Here is a 21,087-nt window from a genome sequence, read left to right as displayed (position 1 = left end):
ATTGCTTAGCTTTTTAAGATCAAACAAGAATACTAACCCTAACCTAGTTATAGTGATAGTTATAATTTATTAGATTTGTATGCCGCCCCTCTCCTAACTATGTTAACCTTTATTTCAGCAGCAAATAATAATAATAATAATAATAATAATAATAATAATAATTAATAATTATAATAATAATTATTATTATTTATTGGATTTGTATGCCGCCTCTCTCCGTAGACTCGGGGCGGCTAACAACAATGATAAAAAACAGCATGTAACAATATATACCAATATTGTTCTATAGATTCGATAAAAACTTTTAGGGTGTTTTCCACCCTTAATTCTGTAAACATTAAATTGGCAAAATATACAACTGGTAGGATCTAAATATATTAGGGCTTTGCAATTCCTTGGAGGGAAGTGTTCTGGAATGCCCATAGGTATGTACAAATACCTATTCTTAAAATATTTTAAAGTCTGCATTTTTTTCATTCTCAGTGGCTGCTTGGAAATCCTTCCCTACTATAATTGGAAACATAGGCATCAGAGGTGGGTTCCTCCTGGTTTTGACCGGTTCGCCCAAATGGGTAGCAACCCACTGGTGATGTCACATTGACATCACTGAACCGAATTTGTTGGTAACGTCTATAAAGAATATATGAGCTTCACTTCTAGAATTATGAAATAATAAATACTGCAATGTAGTAGGACCCATTTTGGAGACTAATGTGAAGTTGCTCCTGAAAACCGTTCCAACTACCTGTCTCACGGAAACCATGAAAATAGCAGAAGGTAATGGCTTTAGTCAGGGGTAGGTTACTCCTGGTTTGGATTGGTTGGACTGGTTCACCCGAACCGGTAGCAACCTGCTGGTGATGTCACAATGATGTTACTGTGCATGCGTGCACAGCATGCCTACCCAGCGCGCCCACTCAGCACAGGAGGGGGCAAACTGGCAGTGAAGTAAGTTGGAACCCACCACTGGCTTTAGTGCAATAGAGGTGGAAGAGAAACTCCCATAAACGGACACTCTCCATTAATATGTTCTTATAATTAAGAAAATAACTAGAAAAGAAAACAAATTCAACTCCGAATAAATCCATGACTATGTTATTTTTCAGAAATTGAATAATGCAAAATTCAATCTTTTGCAAGATTGGAAATGTGATGTGAGAGTTTTCTATAGAATTTGGGTTGTTTACTGTGTATTATGAGTGCACCAAACAGAATATAGTCTACTAGATCTTGTCCTCTGAAAAACTAGTTTCCTTTCCCAATATGTGTAGCTCCTACCCATAATTGTCTGTCCCAAATAGAATTTGGAAGCATTTCCTTTTGGAACTTACCCTAAACTGATTTTTTTTTAATATTGTAGAGATATGCTTTAAGGGATGTAATAGGCAATAAAATTCAAAAGCCCAATTTCTTTAGCCAGTGCTAGATTTTCATTACTGCCAAACATCCTGTATTATTGGCTTAGCTAATATTCTCAAGAGCTACAAATAAAATAGCTGTATATCAGTAGTCAATTCCTGGCACACTATGGTGAACCCTGTGGCCTCAGTATATTCAAAATTTGGAAAATGCCTAGCTTGACTCTCCTTGTTGTACCGCTCCAAACTCGTCTGCAGGAAATACAACTTCATTAACCGAGTAGTTGATGCATGGAACTCACTACCAGCCTCTGTAGTATCATCTCCTATCTCCCAAAACTTTACCCTTACACTATCCACTATTGACCTTTCCCAATTCCTAAGAGGTCTGTAAGGGGCGTGCATAACTACACCAGCGTGCCTTCCGTACCCTGTGCTTAATGTTATTTATTTTTTACTAGTTTCATATATCTGCTCTGAGTTGCTCAAGGCCTTAATTCTTGAAGCAATTCTCTTCTGTGGCTACTGCAGCCTCCAAAAATCACATAACAGGATGTACTTTCAAGAATAGTTATTGGGTACTGGTATACATGGTAAAGACGGTAAAGACATCTCTGCAAGGAATTGCATAGCTCTAATATTATCAGATCTTACCAATTGTACATTTTGGTAATTTAATGTAAATGGAATTAGGGGTTTATGGAATTACTAGCACTGATGATATTATCTAGTTAGGATAATGAAATATTTGCAAGAAAACAAGCAAGCTCAGAGAGCACCAAGGACCTCTGATTTCAACCATGAGCTACAAATATTCTCTTTTATTAAAAACAGTACTTTAAAAACTCCACAGATATTCCAGTTGTACTTAGTCTACTGGGTGTGCTTCAACAACAGTTCCATATTTTTGTATGTTTCTTTCATGTGTGCAGCATAGCGAACAGATATTGAAGGATGAACATTGTATAACAAGACAGAATAGATATTGAAGGATGAACATCGTATAACAAGACAGACATGAGGCCTATGAATCAATGAATGAGTAAAAAGATGCCATTTTAGTGGATCGTGCTCATAACCCAAAGCTTTGAACAAACCATCAATGTCAGTACAGAAAACGAGCCTGTTAATCTTTACAAATAAATTGGTTAAATGTGAGGAGCCCAGGCCTTGTCTTGATCACCATTTTTACAACCAAAGTACAGTTTATATACTTTCTTAATAAGTCCGGTGTGTCTCATACTTACCGGTAAGTATGAGACACAAATATTTATTTATTTATTTATTTGTTTGTTTGTTTGTTTGTTTATTCACCACAAATATTTATTTATTTATGTATGTATGTATGTATGTATGTATGTATGTATGTATGTATGTATGTATTTATTTATTTATTTATTTATTTTGTCTAATACACAATGAGGGTTTTAGTGGGTATATATCTATATTCACATAGTAAAATACATGATGAAGGTTATAGAGGAGATACTCATAGTAAAATATATCTAAGAAGTAATAGAAAAGAAGATATAGTAATAGAACATATCAATGAAAGAGTAGAGGAAGAGGTATAGGAATAGAAGAAAGGTATAGGAGATATAGGAGAGCAATAGGACAGGGGACAGGGGACAGAAGGCACTCTAGTGCACAAAATATCATGGCTATACTGACATCGGTGAACTATCTGCTGTCTCCAATATTCCTATAGCAAATCTACAACTGGCTTAATTGTAATGTAACTCACACGTACATAAACAATGCTATGCCTTAAAACAATTGCATCAAAATACAATACAAGTGCATATGATCTGCTTTTATAGGCTTTTCAGGCAGTATCTATCCAGCCCAACTATGCCTAAGCATGCCCAAATTGTACCAGTTCCACAAATGTTATGTAATGTGCTCTGCACATGTGGACATGCCTAAGCTACACATAACATCTTATAACATAAGCCAAAATTATTAAACTTAAAATATTTATAAGAACAAATTACAAAAACCCTACGTTTTCTATGAAACAGCATGTGATAGACTACATTTTAGATTATTTTCATGATCAGCAATCAAAAATATATAAGATACACACCAGAGTGTTCAGGAAACAAAACCTTTGTTGTACAGTGTCACTATCTACCATTTATGACAAATCCACTATCACCTTTTCAGTCTGGAAATTAACTGAACTAAACACAAATTAGGTTATCGTTAATCTAATAAAAACTGCTAGTGAAGTCATTTCAATATTTTGTCTAATGACCAGAACTTTAAAATGCTGTAACAAGATGGCATGAAAGAAACCAAAAGGCAAATATCGTTTCCTTCAAATGACTCAGAAGTCATAAAATAAAGTTTGGGGCTTATCTATTTGTTTACCAAACCAACTAATGAAGAGCCACTTTGAATAGCAAGGACTGAAGTAGCATAAAACTTTTATAAATAAAAAAAAGTTATAGATGGTCAGCGCCGGACTTACCCGGCAGGCAGGCTTTGCTGGAGGGACCGGGAGACACGGTCCCTCATGGCGGCCGCCATTTTGGATCCCGGGCGAAGTCTCGCGATGCGAGACTTCGCTCGGGAGATCAGGGCCTGATTGGCCAGGCCCTGATTGGTCCGGGCGGGGCCTGCTTGCCCTATATAAGGGCGAGCAGGCCCGGGGCTCTCCCTTTTCGCCCGGACTGAGCTTTAGAGCAGACGTTCGTTCGTCTGCTCCGGTGGCCATTTTAGGTGGCGACCTCGTGCGAGGCGCCATTTTGTGGCCTGTGGTCAAGCGAAGAGCCTTTCAGTGTTAGCGGAGCCAGCATCGGCTGGACTCCGCTCCGGTTTGGAGCCTCATTGCCTGTTTGGGGGTGGTGCTGCCTTTGGGAGGCCCCGCGGGCTTGCGGTGTTCTCGGGGTGGCTTGTGGCCTGGGATAAAGGCCTGGTGTCGGGCCTTGTTGCCCACGGGGAGGAGGGTTTAGCCTCCTGAGGGGGTTTTTGTTCTGCGGAGGCCTGCTGCTTCAGGCAGGCCTTTGCCAACGCGGTGCAGGGTCCGTTGGTGGCTTTGTTCTGCCCTATCCCTTCTTGTTAAAGTAGATTTATTCTTGCTGTAATGGCCCCTAAGAAGCGGCCAGCTAAGGCCCTCCCGGCCCAACCAGTGGTGCGGCCTAGGAGGGCTGCCAGGCCGTCTGCCCGGGCTCGGGCGGCGGCAGAGGGGCCCCCGGGGGGGATCCCGGTGGGGGGGGTGGTTGGGTTTATGCCCACAGTCCCTCAACCCGCGGTGTCCCCTTCTCTCTCCTGGGCCAGGGTACTGGAGCGGCTCGATGAGTTGGAGAGGTGGCGGTCGGGGGCAGGCCCGGAGGGGCTTTCCTCGGCTGCCACCGCAGCATGGGGCGCAGACCCCGAAGAGGAGTCGGCCCCAGCAGGGCAGGTGGCCCACGAAGTACAGATGGCGGGCACCGGACAGGCGGGCGGCATCGGGCAGACGGGCCATGCTGGACAGATGGCCCAGCCTGGGCAATGGTCATCGTTCCAGGGCCCAACCAGGATGGGCCCACCGTGGATGTCTTCTACCCCTTACGGGGCAGGTGAGGTTACACCACATGCAGGCACATCTCCGCTCCTGCCCATCCAGGGTCCCGGGTTCATCCCGCCAGCTTTGGGGGGTGGCAACAGTTTCACGGGGGCTGCTGCAGGCACCTGTGGTCAGGTCTGGTCCCCGCTAGCTCCGCCAGTGGGGGCGCTGGGGGTACCTGTCCCACCTGGGGCGGGGGTGGGGGGTTGGATTCCTCCTCCACCGGCCATTATGCCACCGGTCCCATTCATGTATCCGCCGGGGCTTGGGGTGCTGGGCTCGGGGGCCACCACGGTGTGGGACCCGTTCGCCAGCATCAAGCCTGGGGCCATCCCTTGCGGGTTGCCCGCCACACCTTTAGGGTACCATCTGCACCCGTCAGTTAAGGAGGCAATCTGGCGGGGGGAGTACGTTGATTTGTTCTCCATCTTGAAGAGGGAGGTCCCTAAACAGGACAAGGAGGTGGTCCCTGGGGAGAAGGTGAAAAAGACAAAGGTCACGAAATGCTTCAGCTCGTGGCTGTATGCCTTTCTGACCTTTGCGTCGGTGGTCATTCAGAGGCAGCCGGGGAGGGCCGCTGCCTTGCTGAAGTACATCGACCTTATAGCGAGGGCCCATTTTGAATATGGGGGCACCATATGGAGGCATTACGACAAGGGTTTCCGTATGCGTATTGCCCATGACCCCTACTTGCCTTGGGATATGGTGGTTCCGGACCTGTGGTTCCAGGCCACGCATATGTCAGGGAAGGAGGGCTGTGATAGGACCGATAGCGGTCACTTTATGGAGGAGGAGCCAGCGACGCCCGCGCCGGCCAAGGCCGTGGCGGGTGTAGTTGGGAAAGGGGCCTCTCTCGTGTGCCACGAATTTGCGGCGAAGGGGGCGTGTTTTCGCCCCATTTGCCGGTTTCGTCACGCCTGCGGAAGTTGTGGGGGAAACCATTCCGCAGCCGTGTGCCCCCGCCCCAAGAAGGGGATTGAAAAGAAAGGCTCGGGTCCCCCAAAGCCTCCCCCACCTGCTGGGGGAAAAGGGGCCCAGCCCAATTAATTTAGTGGTGCTTGAGGGTTGGTTGGGCGACTACCACCCTCGCTCGAGAGCGGCCGCTCTCTTGCTAGGTTTTGCAGAGGGATTTAGGATCCCTTATCAGGGTGTTAGGAAGGCCTTCATGTCTGACAACCTTAGGTCGGTTGTTGGTCATGAAGACATTGTTAGGGAGAAGATTGGGAAGGAGGTTGCCGAAGGCAGGGTCCTTGGGCCCTTCTCGGAGCCACCCTTCCCGAATCTTCGGGTGTCTCCCTTAGGTGTGGTCCCCAAAAAGGCGAGTGGTGAATTTAGGTTGATTCACCATTTGTCTTTTCCAAAAGGGGAGTCAGTGAATGATTTCATTCCTGACGAGTTGTGTTCAGTCCGGTATGCATCCTTTGATGCAGCCGTGACTATGGTTAGGAAGTGTGGGGTGGGAGCCCTTATGGGTAAATGCGACATTAAGTCTGCATTCCGGCTCCTCCCCATACACCCAGACGACTTTGAGCTGTTGGGCTTCCATTTCGAGGGGGGTTATTACGTGGACAGAGCTTTGCCCATGGGGTGCTCTGTCTCGTGCTCTCTTTTCGAGAGTTTTAGCACCTTCTTGGAGTGGGCGCTCAGGAGGCAAAGTGGTCTGGGTACGGTCGTTCACTACCTTGATGATTTCCTGTTGGCGGGGCCTGCGCATTCAGAGCAATGTTTTGCTTTGATGCGGGACTTCGAAGCCCTTTGTGCTCAATTAGGGGTGCCTTTAGCCTCTGAGAAGACCGAAGGTCCCGCCACCAGGATTACCTTTCTGGGTATTGAATTGGACTCAGAGGAGCAATCTTCCAGATTGCCCCTAGAGAAGTTGGTAAAGATTAAGCGGAAGCTTGATGAGGTCCTGGGCTGCCGGAAGGTGACCCTACGGCAGCTTCAGGAGTTGGCAGGCATTCTTAATTTTGCCTGTCGGGTAGTTGTTCCTGGAAGGGCTTTTTCCAGGAGGTTGTATGATGCGATGAAGGGGCTCCGTTTGCCCCATCATCGTACCCGCCTTTGCGCTGGGGTCAGGGCTGACCTCGGCGTGTGGCGGGATTTTTTGGATAGATTTAACGGGTTGTCTTTCTGGAGGCAAGAGCTTCTGTTGGAAGCTGAGTTGCAGCTCTGCTCTGACGCCGCGGGGACTTGTGGTTCCGGGGTAGTGTTAGGTGACCAGTGGTGCTGGTCGGCATGGCCTCCGGAATGGAGTGCCTCTTCGTTGGTTAAGGACCTTACGTTCCTGGAGCTCTTCCCCTTAATAGTGGCCTTAGAGCTTTGGGGGGAGCAGTTTAGGGACAAGACCGTGCACTTTTGGTGCGACAACCTAGCGGTTGTCCATGTGGTGAATGCCCTGTCCTCGAAGAGCGACAGGGTCATGCGGCTTGTCCGCCATTTTGTGCACAGGTCCTTGTCTCTAAACGCATTGTTTTTGGCTAAGCATGTCCCCGGGTTAGATAACGGGGTTGCTGACGCCTTGTCCCGTGGTCAGTTGTCCAGGTTTCGGACCCTGGCCCCGTGGGCCCGAGAATTGCCAGAAGTGTTCCCCAGCCACCTCTGGAGTCTGGGAGGGATCCAGAGTGGTGGAGAGGCGAGGCATCCCGGGCAATCTCCTTGTCTGTAGCGCCCGGCACCCTCAGGGCATACCAGCGTGCAGGTAAGGAGTTTGGGGAGTTTAGGCAGGGCAGGGGTTACCAGCTTAGTTGGCCTGTCCCTGTAGAGCATTTGGCCGAGTTTTGCGTCCAACTCAGGCGGCGTGGCCTGTCAGTTAGGACGATTCGGTCCCGGTTAGCCGGCCTCGCCTTTCTGTCCACGGCGGGGGGGTTTGCTGATCTTTCGGGTGACTTTCGCATCCGGAAGATGCTGGAGGGCTGGCTTAGGGAGCAAGCGGGGGCCCCAGGTGACACTCGTCAGGCTCTGACGGTGGAGCAGCTGTCTTTAATCAACGTGGTTTTTGGCAGTCTGTGTTCCTCATTGTACGAGGCCCGTCTTTTTAGGGCGGCGGCTTGTGTCATGTTTTTTGGGGCCCTTTGGGTCAGCGAGGCCATGGCTTCGTCTCAGGCTGACACTTCGCTCCGGGCCTTCCAGTTCGCTGATCTGGCCTTTAGACAAGGGGGGGTGTCCCTTGTAGTGAGGAGGTCTAAAACGGATCAGCTACGCAGAGGGGTTACCTTAAATCTTAGTGCGGCCACCGACCAGTCGGTGTGTCCGGTGGCCGCCCTACAGCTTTATTGTGGTATGAGGGGGTCAGGTCAGGGGTACCTGTTTAGGCATTGTGATGGGACCCCTCTGACCCGTTTCCAATTCTGGGCTTTAGTATCTAGGGCGATGGCCCAGGTGGGCATGGATCCCGCCGGCTATGGAACGCATTCGTTCCGTATCGGCGCCGCCACTAGCGCGGCACTTTCTGGTTTCCCGGCCCATCGGATTCGGGAGATCGGCCGCTGGCGGTCAGCGGCATATTTGGGTTATGTTAGGCCCGCTGAGGATCCCAGGCAGGGCTTAGGCTAGGTAACCTCTCTGTGTCTGTGTCCTCTTGCAGGTCCCCAGGCTAACACGAAACCGACGGCGCTGCTGTGTGGCCACAGCATGATTTTCTGGGCCGGCCGCGCGGCAGCCAGGAGCGCCATCGGGACCCACCTGTCCCTGGGGCGGTGGGTCAACGTTACCTGGATGGGCCGGAGAGGTATGCGGTGGGAGGGTCTCCTACCGGCGTTGCTGGGCGGTCAGCATTCTGTGGCTGCGCCCGGCAATATGGGGGGCGGCTCCTGGAGTCGCGCCCAAAGGGGTCTGGGTGGGCAGCGTCCTGTGGCCGCACCCAGGTGGCTGGTATTGCACTTAGGTGGCAATGACCTGTGCATACTGGGAGGCCTGGCGCTGCTCATCCAGGCACGCGAAGACCTGCGAAGGCTTCGTGAGGTCTGGCCCACCACGCAAGTGGTGTGGTCAGAAATCTTACCTAGGATTGTGTGGAGGGATGCCTCTTCCCTTAGGGCCATTCACCGGGCTAGGCGACGGGTGAATAGGGCTATGGGTAAAACGGTGAGAGAATTGGGTGGAGTAGTAATACCTCATCCCCTTATATCAATAGATCAGCCATGGCTCTACCGTGATGATGGCGTTCACCTGTCTGACCAGGGGAACGCCATCTTCTTACAGGACCTGCAGCGGTCTCTGCGTGAGCTGGCGCAGCTAGAGGGGGGAGTCGGGGGGCCAAGATAGAGATCTGACCCCCGCTCCTGTGGCAGGTTAGGGGCGGAAAATTGGGTGGTTTAGCAACCGCGCGTTCTCCCTTGGGCATCTTTGGGGATGATTGACAGGTTCTCCGCAAGCTCATGGAGGGAGTTTCTGCCTGAGCAGCTGGGGGGAACCTGTCTTTGGGTCCTGCACCTTTAATTCCCCGATTCGGGTTAGCCGGTGGGACCCCCCTCATGCACAGCATGGCAGAAAAGGTCACAGGTGACGGCCTGGCCCTCACCTGGACCTTGCATCGAGATACGCCCATGAGTTGCCCAGGAATGTTTACTGGCATAACGTCATTTCCGCCCCGGAAGTATTTGTTTGACCCTGCAGGTCCATTTCCGGGTCATAGTTGTTTATGCTAATTTATGCAAAGTATTTGAATAAATTATGCAAATTTATGTTAATAAAAATGACCCAATTTTAAATCCAGCTCTGGTGTCCGTGTCGTTACTCCGTCTCTCCAGCAAAAGACTTATTTATGAAATTTATGCAGTCATCCATTTCAGAAAAAAAATGTACGTTCAAAACAAAGAAATGGCTTGTAAATGAATTGCATATACAAATATATATATGTGACAGCCTATCACCAATGTATTTAAATAAAATAAAGCAAATACCAACCATTTTTGAGAGTTACAGATCATACTTCAAGGGTTTTAATTGATCACAACTGTTAAAATATTGCTTTCTTCCATAGATAAGTATATATAGTGCAGAGAATAAACATGTGTACACATAAATCTGTATTTGTATGCCTATATATATCTTACAGAAGTGGCCGTTTTCAGTTGCTTTGGATAATTGTATAAATGCAAATAGGGCAAATCCCATGTTTTAACAAACAGTGGGCAATACATTCTCTGCGAAAGAAATGCCTGAAAGTTAAAATCTGGACTCTCTCTCCTGGCTTGTACATTTCTAAATCACACAGATCTCTTCTGCCAGATAAATTCATCCTTTTTTTAACGTCCACAATTCAAGAGAATGACTTTCTGGAATTCTGATTTCAGCCTTTGGGTTCTCTGTTCTTCATATCTTACCATAATCTGCTCTGGAGAACAGTGGAATAATATATAGGCTACAATTATCCTAACAGTAAGAAAACACACAGAGATACTGTATATTCAAGAGCACTAGATTGCTCTCACTCTGATATGGACAGTTTTCTGGATATCATGCTGAATCAAACAAAGCTGTTGCTTTTGTTTCAGGTTGTTCATAAGTGCATAAGTGCACCAGCGTGCCTACCGTCCCCTGTCGTAATGTTTCTTTCTTACTAGTATCATGTTTATAGAGTGTTTGGAAACTTCAAATCGTGCAGAATGCAGCCGGGTGAGTGGTCAGATACACCCATGTCTCTCCAACACTACACGGACTGCACTGGTTGCCGATTGGTTTCTGGACACAATTCAAAATGTTGGTGATGGCCTATAAAGTCCTACATGGCATCAGACCAGATTACTTACGGGACCACCTTCTGCCACATGAATCCCAGCAACCGGTTAGGTCCCACAGAGTTGACCTTCTCCGGGTCCCATTGGCTAGACAATGTTGTCTGGCGGGGCCCAGGGGAAGAGCCTTCTGGAATCAGCTCCCTCCAGAGATTTGTACTGCCCCCACCCTCCTTGCTTTCGCAAAAGCCTCAAAACTCATTTATGTCGCCAGGCATGGGACAATTAGATCAAGTCCCCTTCTTCTGTTTGAGATGTAATGTGTGGTTGTGAAAGAATTGGTTGACTGGTTTTAATATATATGGGATTTTAGTAGTAATTTTTAACTACCTGGTAATTAGATTTGTTGCTGTGTTGCTTCTGTATCCTGTGAGCTGCCCCGAGTCTTCGGAGAAAGGCGGCATACAATTATTATTATTATTATTATTATTATTATTATTATTATTATTATTAATAATAATAATAATAATAATAAATACATTGTTATATCTTTGTATGCTACCAACACGTACTTGACAAAATCAATAAATCAATAAATCTTGAATATTTTTTTTGAAAAATGCAGATTCTTTTCACAAGAATTGCAGTGCAGCCCCCATATTTGTTAATATGTGGGACCAAATCTCCAGGCTGCAAGCATCTTCACCTGCATCCTCTGGAATCATCAACCGCCCCACCATCCTCCTGGAAAGAAGATATTTTTCCAAGAAAGCTAGAAAACTTTTGAGTAAAACAATTCAGTAATCAGGGAAATGCTGAACACCAGGTTCAAGCACCACAAAACCTCTTTTCCACAGGTATTGTGAAGCTTCATTCTTCCTTGAACAAATGGCAACAGGAAAACACAGTGTTGATTCACTTGAGAAAACTACCAAGGTAATAGAAAACATTTCAATGTCAAACATCCTGCTTCAATTTAAAAAGCATGCAGTAAGCTCACAAATATGTTCCTGCAAAACCTCATTTAACTCCATTCTCCTAGGAACTCCTAGCAAAAAGTGAATGTTTTCTCCATTGCCGACAAGTCTTACAACAGTAATCTGGAACAAAGCTGCAGTCATTGTGACATCAGAACTAGCTCCATGGGAGATTCCCTCACCATTTGTAGATACCCATTACAAGAACTCAGAAATAGGAAGCTTGAGATGGGCTGAAAGGGCAGCTTAACCCTTGGTCGGCATTGCCCCTCAATGCTCCTGACACCCTGACTACTATTCTGAATTCCGGCACAGATTAGAAAAGAGAATAATTTGCTATCAAATTAATTTAGCTGTGTGATTTGTGATCCATCCACAAAATCAGGTTGTCTATAACATGATTATTGCAATAAACTTCCTTTTTGGCATCTTTATACTTTTCTATTGTCTTTTAAACACATTTCTAGCTGTAATCTTTCTTTTCCTTCCCTTCCTCTTTTCCTTTTCCCCTTTTCGAAGTGGTTGTTCAGAACACACCCACAAGGTTTTAGACAACTTGCTCTGACACTTGCCATTTTTAGTAGAGTGGACTGTCTGGGGACAATACAGGGAAACACAGTGTCATATTTAACGTAAAACAACAGCATCTATTGCGGCGCAGGCGGAGTAATAGTCGGACACAAGGTGTGGGTATAACGGGGTCACTTTTATTCAACAACTTAATTCTTAACTTATTAACTTGTTTAAAACCTTAACCCCACATGACCTGCAGGGTGCAAGATCAAATGGGGGCGGAATAACATGCCCAATTCAGACAGCAACCCTGGGGCGAAAACTCCTTGAAACTGGGTGCGGGTCATATTGAACTACACCTACCCCCTGCACCCATACTACGCCACACCTGGCGTGTGGGATGGCTCGCTACAGGTCTACGTTAAACTCCCGCCAGCGAGCCACAGGAGCGACTCACTCCCCGGACCCAAGCCGGTCGAGCCCTGTAATCCAAGGAGGAGCTCGCCCCTCACCTCAGTAGAGGTGCCCCAAAAGGAGCTCACCAGTTGCTATTTATTTTATTTTCCGCCCCCTATCGGCCCCCCCCTCCCCCCCCAGTGACCCTAAGGGGGGGGGGCACTAGCTGGTGGGGCCACCCCCTAACCACACTCCCACGCACAGAGTGGAGTAGGCGAAAAAACAATCGCAGCTCGTCCAATTCTGCTGCGACTGCAAAAAATTCCTACTCGGCCCCCCGGAGGGCGACCCATCATATGCACCATGTAACAGAGGGAGGGTGGGTGGGTGCCTCACGATGCTCCGGGCGAGACTGCTGCGCCACAAGTCAGCCCCCTTATATAGGGCTGTCTGCCCTCGCCCGGCCAATCGGTGCCCACGCACCGTACCACGTGGTCACGGCACCCGACGTGGGTGCCGTGACTCCGCCCCCCAACATGGCGGCCTCCATACCCCCGCCGATCGCCGCAACCCCCACCGGCCGGTAAGTCGGCTGTGGGAATTGCGGCGCAGGCGGAGTAATAGTCGGACACAAGGTGTGGGTATAACGGGGTCACTTTTATTCAACAACTTAATTCTTAACTTATTAACTTGTTTAAAACCTTAACCCCACATGACCTGCAGGGTGCAAGATCAAATGGGGGCGGAATAACATGCCCAATTCAGACAGCAACCCTGGGGCGAAAACTCCTTGAAACTGGGTGCGGGTCATATTGAACTACACCTACCCCCTGCACCCATACTACGCCACACCTGGCGTGTGGGATGGCTCGCTACAGGTCTACGTTAAACTCCCGCCAGCGAGCCACAGGAGCGACTCACTCCCCGGACCCAAGCCGGTCGAGCCCTGTAATCCAAGGAGGAGCTCGCCCCTCACCTCAGTAGAGGTGCCCCAAAAGGAGCTCACCAGTTGCTATTTATTTTATTTTCCGCCCCCTATCGGCCACAGCAGGGGGTGAAATTTTAATTTATTCCCCCTGCTCCCCCCCCTGCACATAAATGTGCAGGCACCTCTGCAGGTCGGCAATAAACTTATCGTTCCCACTATCGGTCAAATGAACCCCGTCCTGCCTGTACAAATCTGTGAGGGATGCCCTGATGTCTGGATGGTCTATCACTCCACCCCCAGCCTGAACCACCCACTTCCTAACCGCTCTGTTTACCCTCTTTCTCGCCTTGTCCACTGCGCTAGGACTTCTAGCCTGCCGCCAACTCCTCCTGGGCAGGATGTTGGACCACCACACACACGTATCTGGCCACCGCTCCCAGATCACCTGCAAACTCTCCCATATGTGCCACAGCAGCTCTACACCTGTCATCGCCCCTAGATCATTCCCACCAACGTGTAATACCAAACAGCCCGGCACCCCTAGCACCCTTCCACTGTCGAACAACAGCGGAAGAACTTCCCGCCAACGTAGGCCTCGTCGGCCCAACCACTGCACCACCGCTCGATCGATCTCCAAACTCGTGCCGGGCATCATCTCACGGGCCCTCCGCTCGGCCCAGTACACCATGCTGTGGCCACATATCAGGATCCTGCGGCGCCGGTCAAGTCGTCGGGCTGGAGAAAGGGAGGAAGCAGAGCAGCGTCAGACTGGCGGCCCGGCGCCTCCCCCCCCGCCCCGCCCCACTCACCTAGGGGCGGATGTACGTCCGGAAGGCCCCAGATCTCCAGCGGCCCACTGTCTTTATATCCAGCCTGCTGAAGCCTTCGACTGCTGCCAACGACGCTGCACCTATTCTGAATGAGTGAGTCCCGTAACGTCTGGGATCTAAGCCCAGCCTAGCCAGCGCCTTGGACGTAACAGCCCAAAACTGGTACCTGGTCAGGGGTTCACCGGACGCGTGACAAAACAAAAAACCCGGCTCTACACCCCTGTGGGCCCAATACGCCACCAGAGCAGCCACCGGGCACACCCGCCGGTTGGCAGCCCGGGAAAGTTGGACCGTCACACCTCTACCCCTCTGGTCAGTCTTGGACCGCCGAAGCCTCAAGGACACCGAGCTACGACCTAACTTGATATCCCTAGTGGTGAACGCCTGGCCGGAACTATCGGCTCTAGAAGCTGCTAGGACCTCGCTGACCCGAAAGGCCCCGAAAAACAAGGTCACCGCCGCGGCGTGGTACAATGACGCCTCATAAGCAGAGCGGCAGAGCCGACCCCACAGCTCGTAAAGCCCCATCAAGTGGGTGAGCTTGAGGGGACGCCTGCTGTCGCCCCGGGCCCGACCTTTCTCCCTGATCCAACCCTCTAATGTCTTTCTAATCCTGAAATCCCCTGTGGTGTCCGCAAAGCCCCGAGACTTGGCGACGAAGGCCAGGCCTGCCAACTTGCCCCTAATCGTCCGGGCAGACAACCCACGGCGGCGGTCAAGTGCGCAAAATTCCAGGAGGTGTTCGACCGGGGCCGGCCAGAGCTGATCGTATCTCCTATCATGACGAAAAGCCCAAAATTCCCTACCTGCCCGCTGGTACGCTCTCCTGGTGCTGGGAGCTATGGACAAATCCATGGCCTTGCTTACGTCGGCCCTCCAATCAGCCACAGATGCTGTGGGGCTGCTTCCGGGTACTCCTCGGCCTGTGGGGCAAGCAGCCGGAACCTAGCCAACTGCCCCCTGGACAGAGCGTCAGCTACCCCGTTTCTTACCCCCGGAACATGATGTGCCCGGAAAAGCATATTGTTGGCTAGGCATCTCCTAACCATATGCCGGACCAAACCCATAACCCGCTCGTTCCTAGATGAAAGCGTATTCACTACATGCACCACTGCCATATTGTCGCACCAGAAGTGGACCGTCCTACCGGCAAAACTGGATGCCCACAACTCAATGGCCACGACTATTGGGAATAACTCCAAAAATGTCAAATCCCTACAGATAGCCCCACCGAGCCACTCCTGCGGCCAGTCAGCCCGAAACCATTTGCTTTGCCACACCACTCCAAAGCCAGTCGTGCCCGCCGCATCGGACTTCACTTGGAAGTCTGCTTTTAGCAGCATATCCTGCCTCCACAATGACACACCGTTGTAACCATCCAGAAACCCTTGCCACACCACAAGGTCCTCCCTAACACTCTTTGATAACCTGATCCTGTGATGCGGTTTTGACACTCCAACCGTTGCCCTGTACAATCTAAACATAAAGGCCCTTCCTGGCGCGATCACCCGACAGGCAAAATTTAACAGGCCGGCCAGCTCCTGCACCTGTTTCAAAGTCACCTTCCGTGCGGCTCGCGTGGCCCTCACCGCCTCCTTGAGTCTAGTCAGTTTGTCATCGGGTAGCCTGCACGTTTGTGCAACGGAGTCCACCTCGATGCCTAAAAATGTCAATTTGGTTGAAGGCCCCTCGGTCTTTTCGTGAGCCAAAGGTACACCCAAATCCGCGCATAAAGCCTGGAAACCCATCATTCCCTGCTGACAATCGTCGGAGCCCGCCGGCCCCGCGAATAGAAAATCATCTAAATAATGTACGACAGACGCAAAGCCCGTACTCTTAACATGTGCCCACTCCAAAAATGAACTAAACTTCTCAAACAACGAGCAGGATATAGAACAACCCATTGGCAAGGCTCTATCAACAAAGAACCCGCCCTCGAACTGGAAACCCAACAAATCGAAATCCCCCGGGTGAATGGGCAAAAGCCGGAAGGCCGATTTGATATCACACTTCCCCATCAACGCCCCCACTCCGCACGCCCGGACCATCGCGACCGCCGTCTCGAATGGCGTGTAGCGCACCGAGCAGAGCTCCTCGGGAATGTGGTCATTCACCGATTCACCAGGGGGGAACGACAGGTGATGTATAAGCCTAAACTCGCCCGCGGCCCTCTTGGGCACCACACCGAGTGGGGACACCTGCAGGGAGGGCAGGGGTGGCTCCGCAAAGGGGCCCAAAACCCGGCCCTCGCGCACCTCCTTCATAATTTTGTCCCGCACAACGTGGCCCATTCCCGCCACAGACCTTAAATTGTCCGCCATGCATGCCCTGCGCGGCCCCCCGTACGGGATCCTAAAACCCGCGGTAAACCCTGCGAGCAGGAAATCTGCGCCCTTCTTGGGGCGGTAGCCGGAGAGCCAATGCTGCAACCTGTCCAATCTAACGGGGGTTGGGCCCCTTACCTTGAGCCCCCCCAGGTTGGGGTTTGGCGGGGGTCCCAGCGTCCTTGGAGCCGGCCCCACCGCGCCCCCTGTAACAAGCGGAGGTCGGGTGTCTGCCACTACATAAGGAGCAGGCGTGGCGAAAACGACAATATGCCCTGGAACAGGCCCCTCTAGCGCCGTACTCGTAACAGTACGGCTGACCTCGAAAGGACGACCCCGCCGTGCTGCGTTGACCGGAGGCTGGGGTCGCCGTCCCCACCGCCGGGCGGGGAAGAGTAGCCTCCTTGCCCGTGGTTAAAAGCAAATGACCTGTGGGCGTCCGCCCACTGGCCGGAGTTGACGCCTGCTGCGTGGCCTGAAGCCACAAATCGTTATGCCGCATATCCCACGGCCAGTGCCTGTTGTGGGCGGCGAACCTGCGAAAATCCTCGTCATATCGCTTCCAAGCCTCGCCCCCAAACTCCTGATACGCTCTCAGAATCATGTTCATGTACAAGATGAGCTCATGTGTCTTATGGACATCGTCTTCTACCACCACAGAGTGGTAGGCCAAAAATGCATACGCCCACGACAGAATTCCCTTGTCCATTTTGGTGCCTTTTGGGTCCTCCGACCCCTTCTTGCCCTCCTTATCCTTCTCCTTCTTTGACTTGGGTGGTAGCAAAATCTGAAACATGTCCACGTAAGCACCCCGCCAAATTTTACGTTTGAGGGACTGGGACATGTGCATACTGAGCGGAGTGTCTGGTAGGCCCGGCGCGAAAGGATTATCGCTGTCAAAAGAAGTACTAGTAGACCCCGAGGTGGTTGACCCCGAGCTGTCCCTAGAGGTATCCCTCTTCCGTTTATGCTTCCTAGCCACAGTCTTTCTACGCCCCCTCTTCCAGACCTGCGCAGCTGTGCGGGAGCGCCATGTCCTGTGACCCCCCTGTGTCGTGCGTTTTGAAGCCCGTAGCCGGCCACGAGGCCCCCTTGGGAGGGACCACCGGTGCCTAGGCACAGGGCACTCACCCCAATGAGAGGAGTCGTCATCCGCCTCCTCCGAGCCGGAAACCATCCTGCTGGCCTTCCTCCGCTTGGTCTTTGACTGCGCATGCCGGTCCTCGTGGGATCTCTGCGGGCTCCCAGCCGACTCCGAGGAGCTCCGAGCCCCATCCGTGCCAGCGGCTGGCGTGGCCCGGCCCCGACGAGACCTGCCCCGCTTCTGAGGCCTCTCTTCCAGTTTCTCGAGTAATGAAGACAGTATACGTGAGGAAACCGAAAGCGAATCCCTCTCCCCCTGCCCCCTTCTGGCAGGCCGTGATGCAGAAGCCTCTGCTTCAGAGAAACCCGGTTCCCTACCACTGAGAGGCCCATCTTCAGCGCTGGAAAACTCCTCTGGGGCCACCAGTGGGTCCACGGGCGGGGCCCGGCCCGGGCGGGGGCCCCTCGCCCCCACCGCCGCTCCCCTACGGCCCCTCGAGCGCCCCCTGGGGGTCGCCACCCCCCTGGGGCCTTCCACACTCTCCTGCCTCCTGGCAGGCCCTTCCCTTGGGGCCTCACTCCACGCCCGTTTGGGCGCTCTCCTTCTCCCAGTGCGGCGGGGCTCAGTGGGAGGGGCCCCCGGCCCTCCGGCCTGCCCCCCCGAGGCCCGCCGCCGCGCCCCCGAGCGACCACGTCCGCCCCCCGCCATGCCTCCCTGTTAAATTGCGCCTCCAAACCCTGTGGGGGGTGTCGCCGAAGCGAGCTAAGGCTCCAGCCGCCGCTCGCGGCTCTTCTGGCCTCGAAGGCCTGACGCTCCGGCGCTCCTTGGCTGCGTACGCGGCCTCCGGGCCTGTGACGCAGCTCGCTGGGGGGAAAGGCAGCAGCAGCCTCGCCTCACGATGCTCCGGGCGAGACTGCTGCGCCACAAGTCAGCCCCCTTATATAGGGCTGTCTGCCCTCGCCCGGCCAATCGGTGCCCACGCACCGTACCACGTGGTCACGGCACCCGACGTGGGTGCCGTGACTCCGCCCCCCAACATGGCGGCCTCCATACCCCCGCCGATCGCCGCAACCCCCACCGGCCGGTAAGTCGGCTGTGGGAATAGTCTTACCAATTCATTTGATAATTGTGGGATAACCTCAATCAGCTTTCAGATGAGGTTACAACTGCTTACACCACCAGCCAAAATTAAGGGAGTTGCAGTCCCAACAAATTTGGAAAGTACTAGGCTAAAAGCATTAATAGAAAGGGTTTCCTGTTTTGCAATGTTTGAGAATCTTATTCAGTACAAAGCAGGTTTGTCTACTTAAACTAGTGTTTCTGAATCTCAGCAACTTTAAGATATGTAGATTTCAATGTCCAGAATTCTACAACTACCAATAGTCTTCCCTTAATAGTTTTTTGAATAGGTCTGTATTTTGATCAATCAGTATTTTTAGGTCTGAATAATTAGCAAAAATTTTACAATCACATTCTTGGTTGCTTCTTCAGCATCATTGCACACAAGCTTTGTATGTACAGTATGTTTTGTTTTGAAAAATACAAAAGTTCATTCCCTACCTTTGAAAAGATGTTTCAAAAGAAAAGACTATGGAAGTCTATAGGAAAATCTAATTCCAAGCTGTATTTCATTTATTGTGTATGCTTTCCCAATTGTTTCTTTACATATTCTAATCTATGAAATGGTTTTTGATAATATTAAAATATAATGAAATAGGGTGAAACAATCAACTATATCAGGAGAAAATTTAAACAAACAATTGAGTAGCTTGAATAATATACAACAATCCTAAAGTGATAAAGAATATAACAATAAAAATATATAGGGGGTTGATGCAAATATCCAGGCTAAAGTAGGAACATATATTGAAGGCATCTGATGGAATTCTATGTTATGTCAAAAATGTATATTCAATTCTTTGCCCAATATATTTAGTATGGCATTTGCAATTACATTAAAGTGGCCAAAAAAACCCCTAAACAATTCTGAAAATCAAAGGTAAATAAGAACAAAAAACAACAAAAAACAGAAACCCCACTATCAGATATTTTGTACAAAAAATAAAACAAAACATAATGACTAATATCAAAGAATTAGACTATAATGTATTGAGGACATGGCTTTATGCTACTCTATAATAGTTCAAACAAACACATTCATTGATATCTGTGAACTGAGCACATAGAGACAAATTATAATTATGCATCAGCAAATATCAGATATAATTGTGCTATACTCCAGTAGACAACAGCTGGATAATATGTGGATATGACCTCTAGATATTACTGTTACAACTCCCATTTAGTATCACCACTTGTACCCTGACTAGAGCTGAATAGAGTGGGAATTTAACCATGTTTCAAAGATACAATATGGTATATAGTATCATTTAATAAAGTTAGGTAGAAATAACCAATCCGGTACAATAGTTAACACGCTGACACACTCTCTCAATAAAAGTAAAAAGAAAAGAAAGAAAATCCCACACCTTTCATTGGAAATTGAGAAAATTTTATGAACTATGTCTATTGTTGACATATAGATCTACCTTGGAATTTTAATTATCTAAATATTAATGTTTATTTATTATTTTATTTGTCAACAAGTGCGAGGAATCAGGACACATGAGAAAATGGCACAAATAAATGGATATAAAGAAGCAAAACATAGCCATAAAAACATAAAACAAGTACTGCATATACAAATGGGTACAGTAGGACAGGGACGGTAGGCATGCTGGTGTGCTTACACACACCTCCTTAAGGGTGTTGGACAGAAATGTATAATTATGTATGTTTTGTTTTGATTTACGGTATATATATGTATGTCTATGTAAAGTTGGTGAAAAAATAAAAATAAAAAAAAGATTGGATTTGACTTTGAAGGGCTGGTGGGGGGTTGGGCATGGCCATGGTGGCCGTGACACAGAAACTGCACCTTTGCAGTCATGGCTTTATAAACTTATAAAAATAGGGAAGCTTACATTTTTGTGATTGTTTTTTTAATACTTACATAAGTACTTAATGTAGTTAACTTACTTAACTTAATGTACTTGATCACTTTGAGAGAGACCAGATCAAGGAACTGATCTGATAGGAAGACTAGAACTATAAATTGTTGACTAGGCTAACAGCAGAATCCTGAAAGGTAAAATATTTTACTTTTCCTCCCTTTTATAACTTTGCAAGTCAATTATGGCCTGGGGCCGCATTCCAAAAGCCCTGTTTTGGCTCTGGACAGCCTCCTGGACCACACCAAAGGTTTTGGGCCTGGATGGCCTCTCAGGGGGCTCGGGAGACTAAAAATGGTTGTGGGGAGGGGGGGCACATGCCCCACCCACACCCCATTTTTGCTAGCAGAGGCACCATGGGCCGGTCCTTTGCTATTTCCAGACCAGCAATGCAGGCCAGATCTAAGAACCCGGCCAATGGGCCTTGGGTTGGACTAAGGA

At 49.6% G+C, this 21,087-nt stretch overlaps 1 protein-coding gene across 3 annotated transcripts in view; it reads right to left on the bottom strand.

The window, feature by feature from the left end:
• Positions 1–21,087, bottom strand: part of CADPS2 (calcium dependent secretion activator 2) — a 507,583-nt gene that overhangs the window by 327,261 nt on the left and 159,235 nt on the right. The gene's annotated exons all lie outside the window — the stretch shown is intronic.

The sequence above is a fragment of the Erythrolamprus reginae genome, chromosome 6 (genome assembly GCF_031021105.1).
Source record: "Erythrolamprus reginae isolate rEryReg1 chromosome 6, rEryReg1.hap1, whole genome shotgun sequence".
Classification (NCBI taxonomy): Eukaryota; Metazoa; Chordata; class Lepidosauria; order Squamata; family Dipsadidae; genus Erythrolamprus; species Erythrolamprus reginae.
The sequence above is the reverse complement of the archived record's forward strand: the minus strand, read 5'-3'. Positions and strand labels throughout refer to the sequence as shown.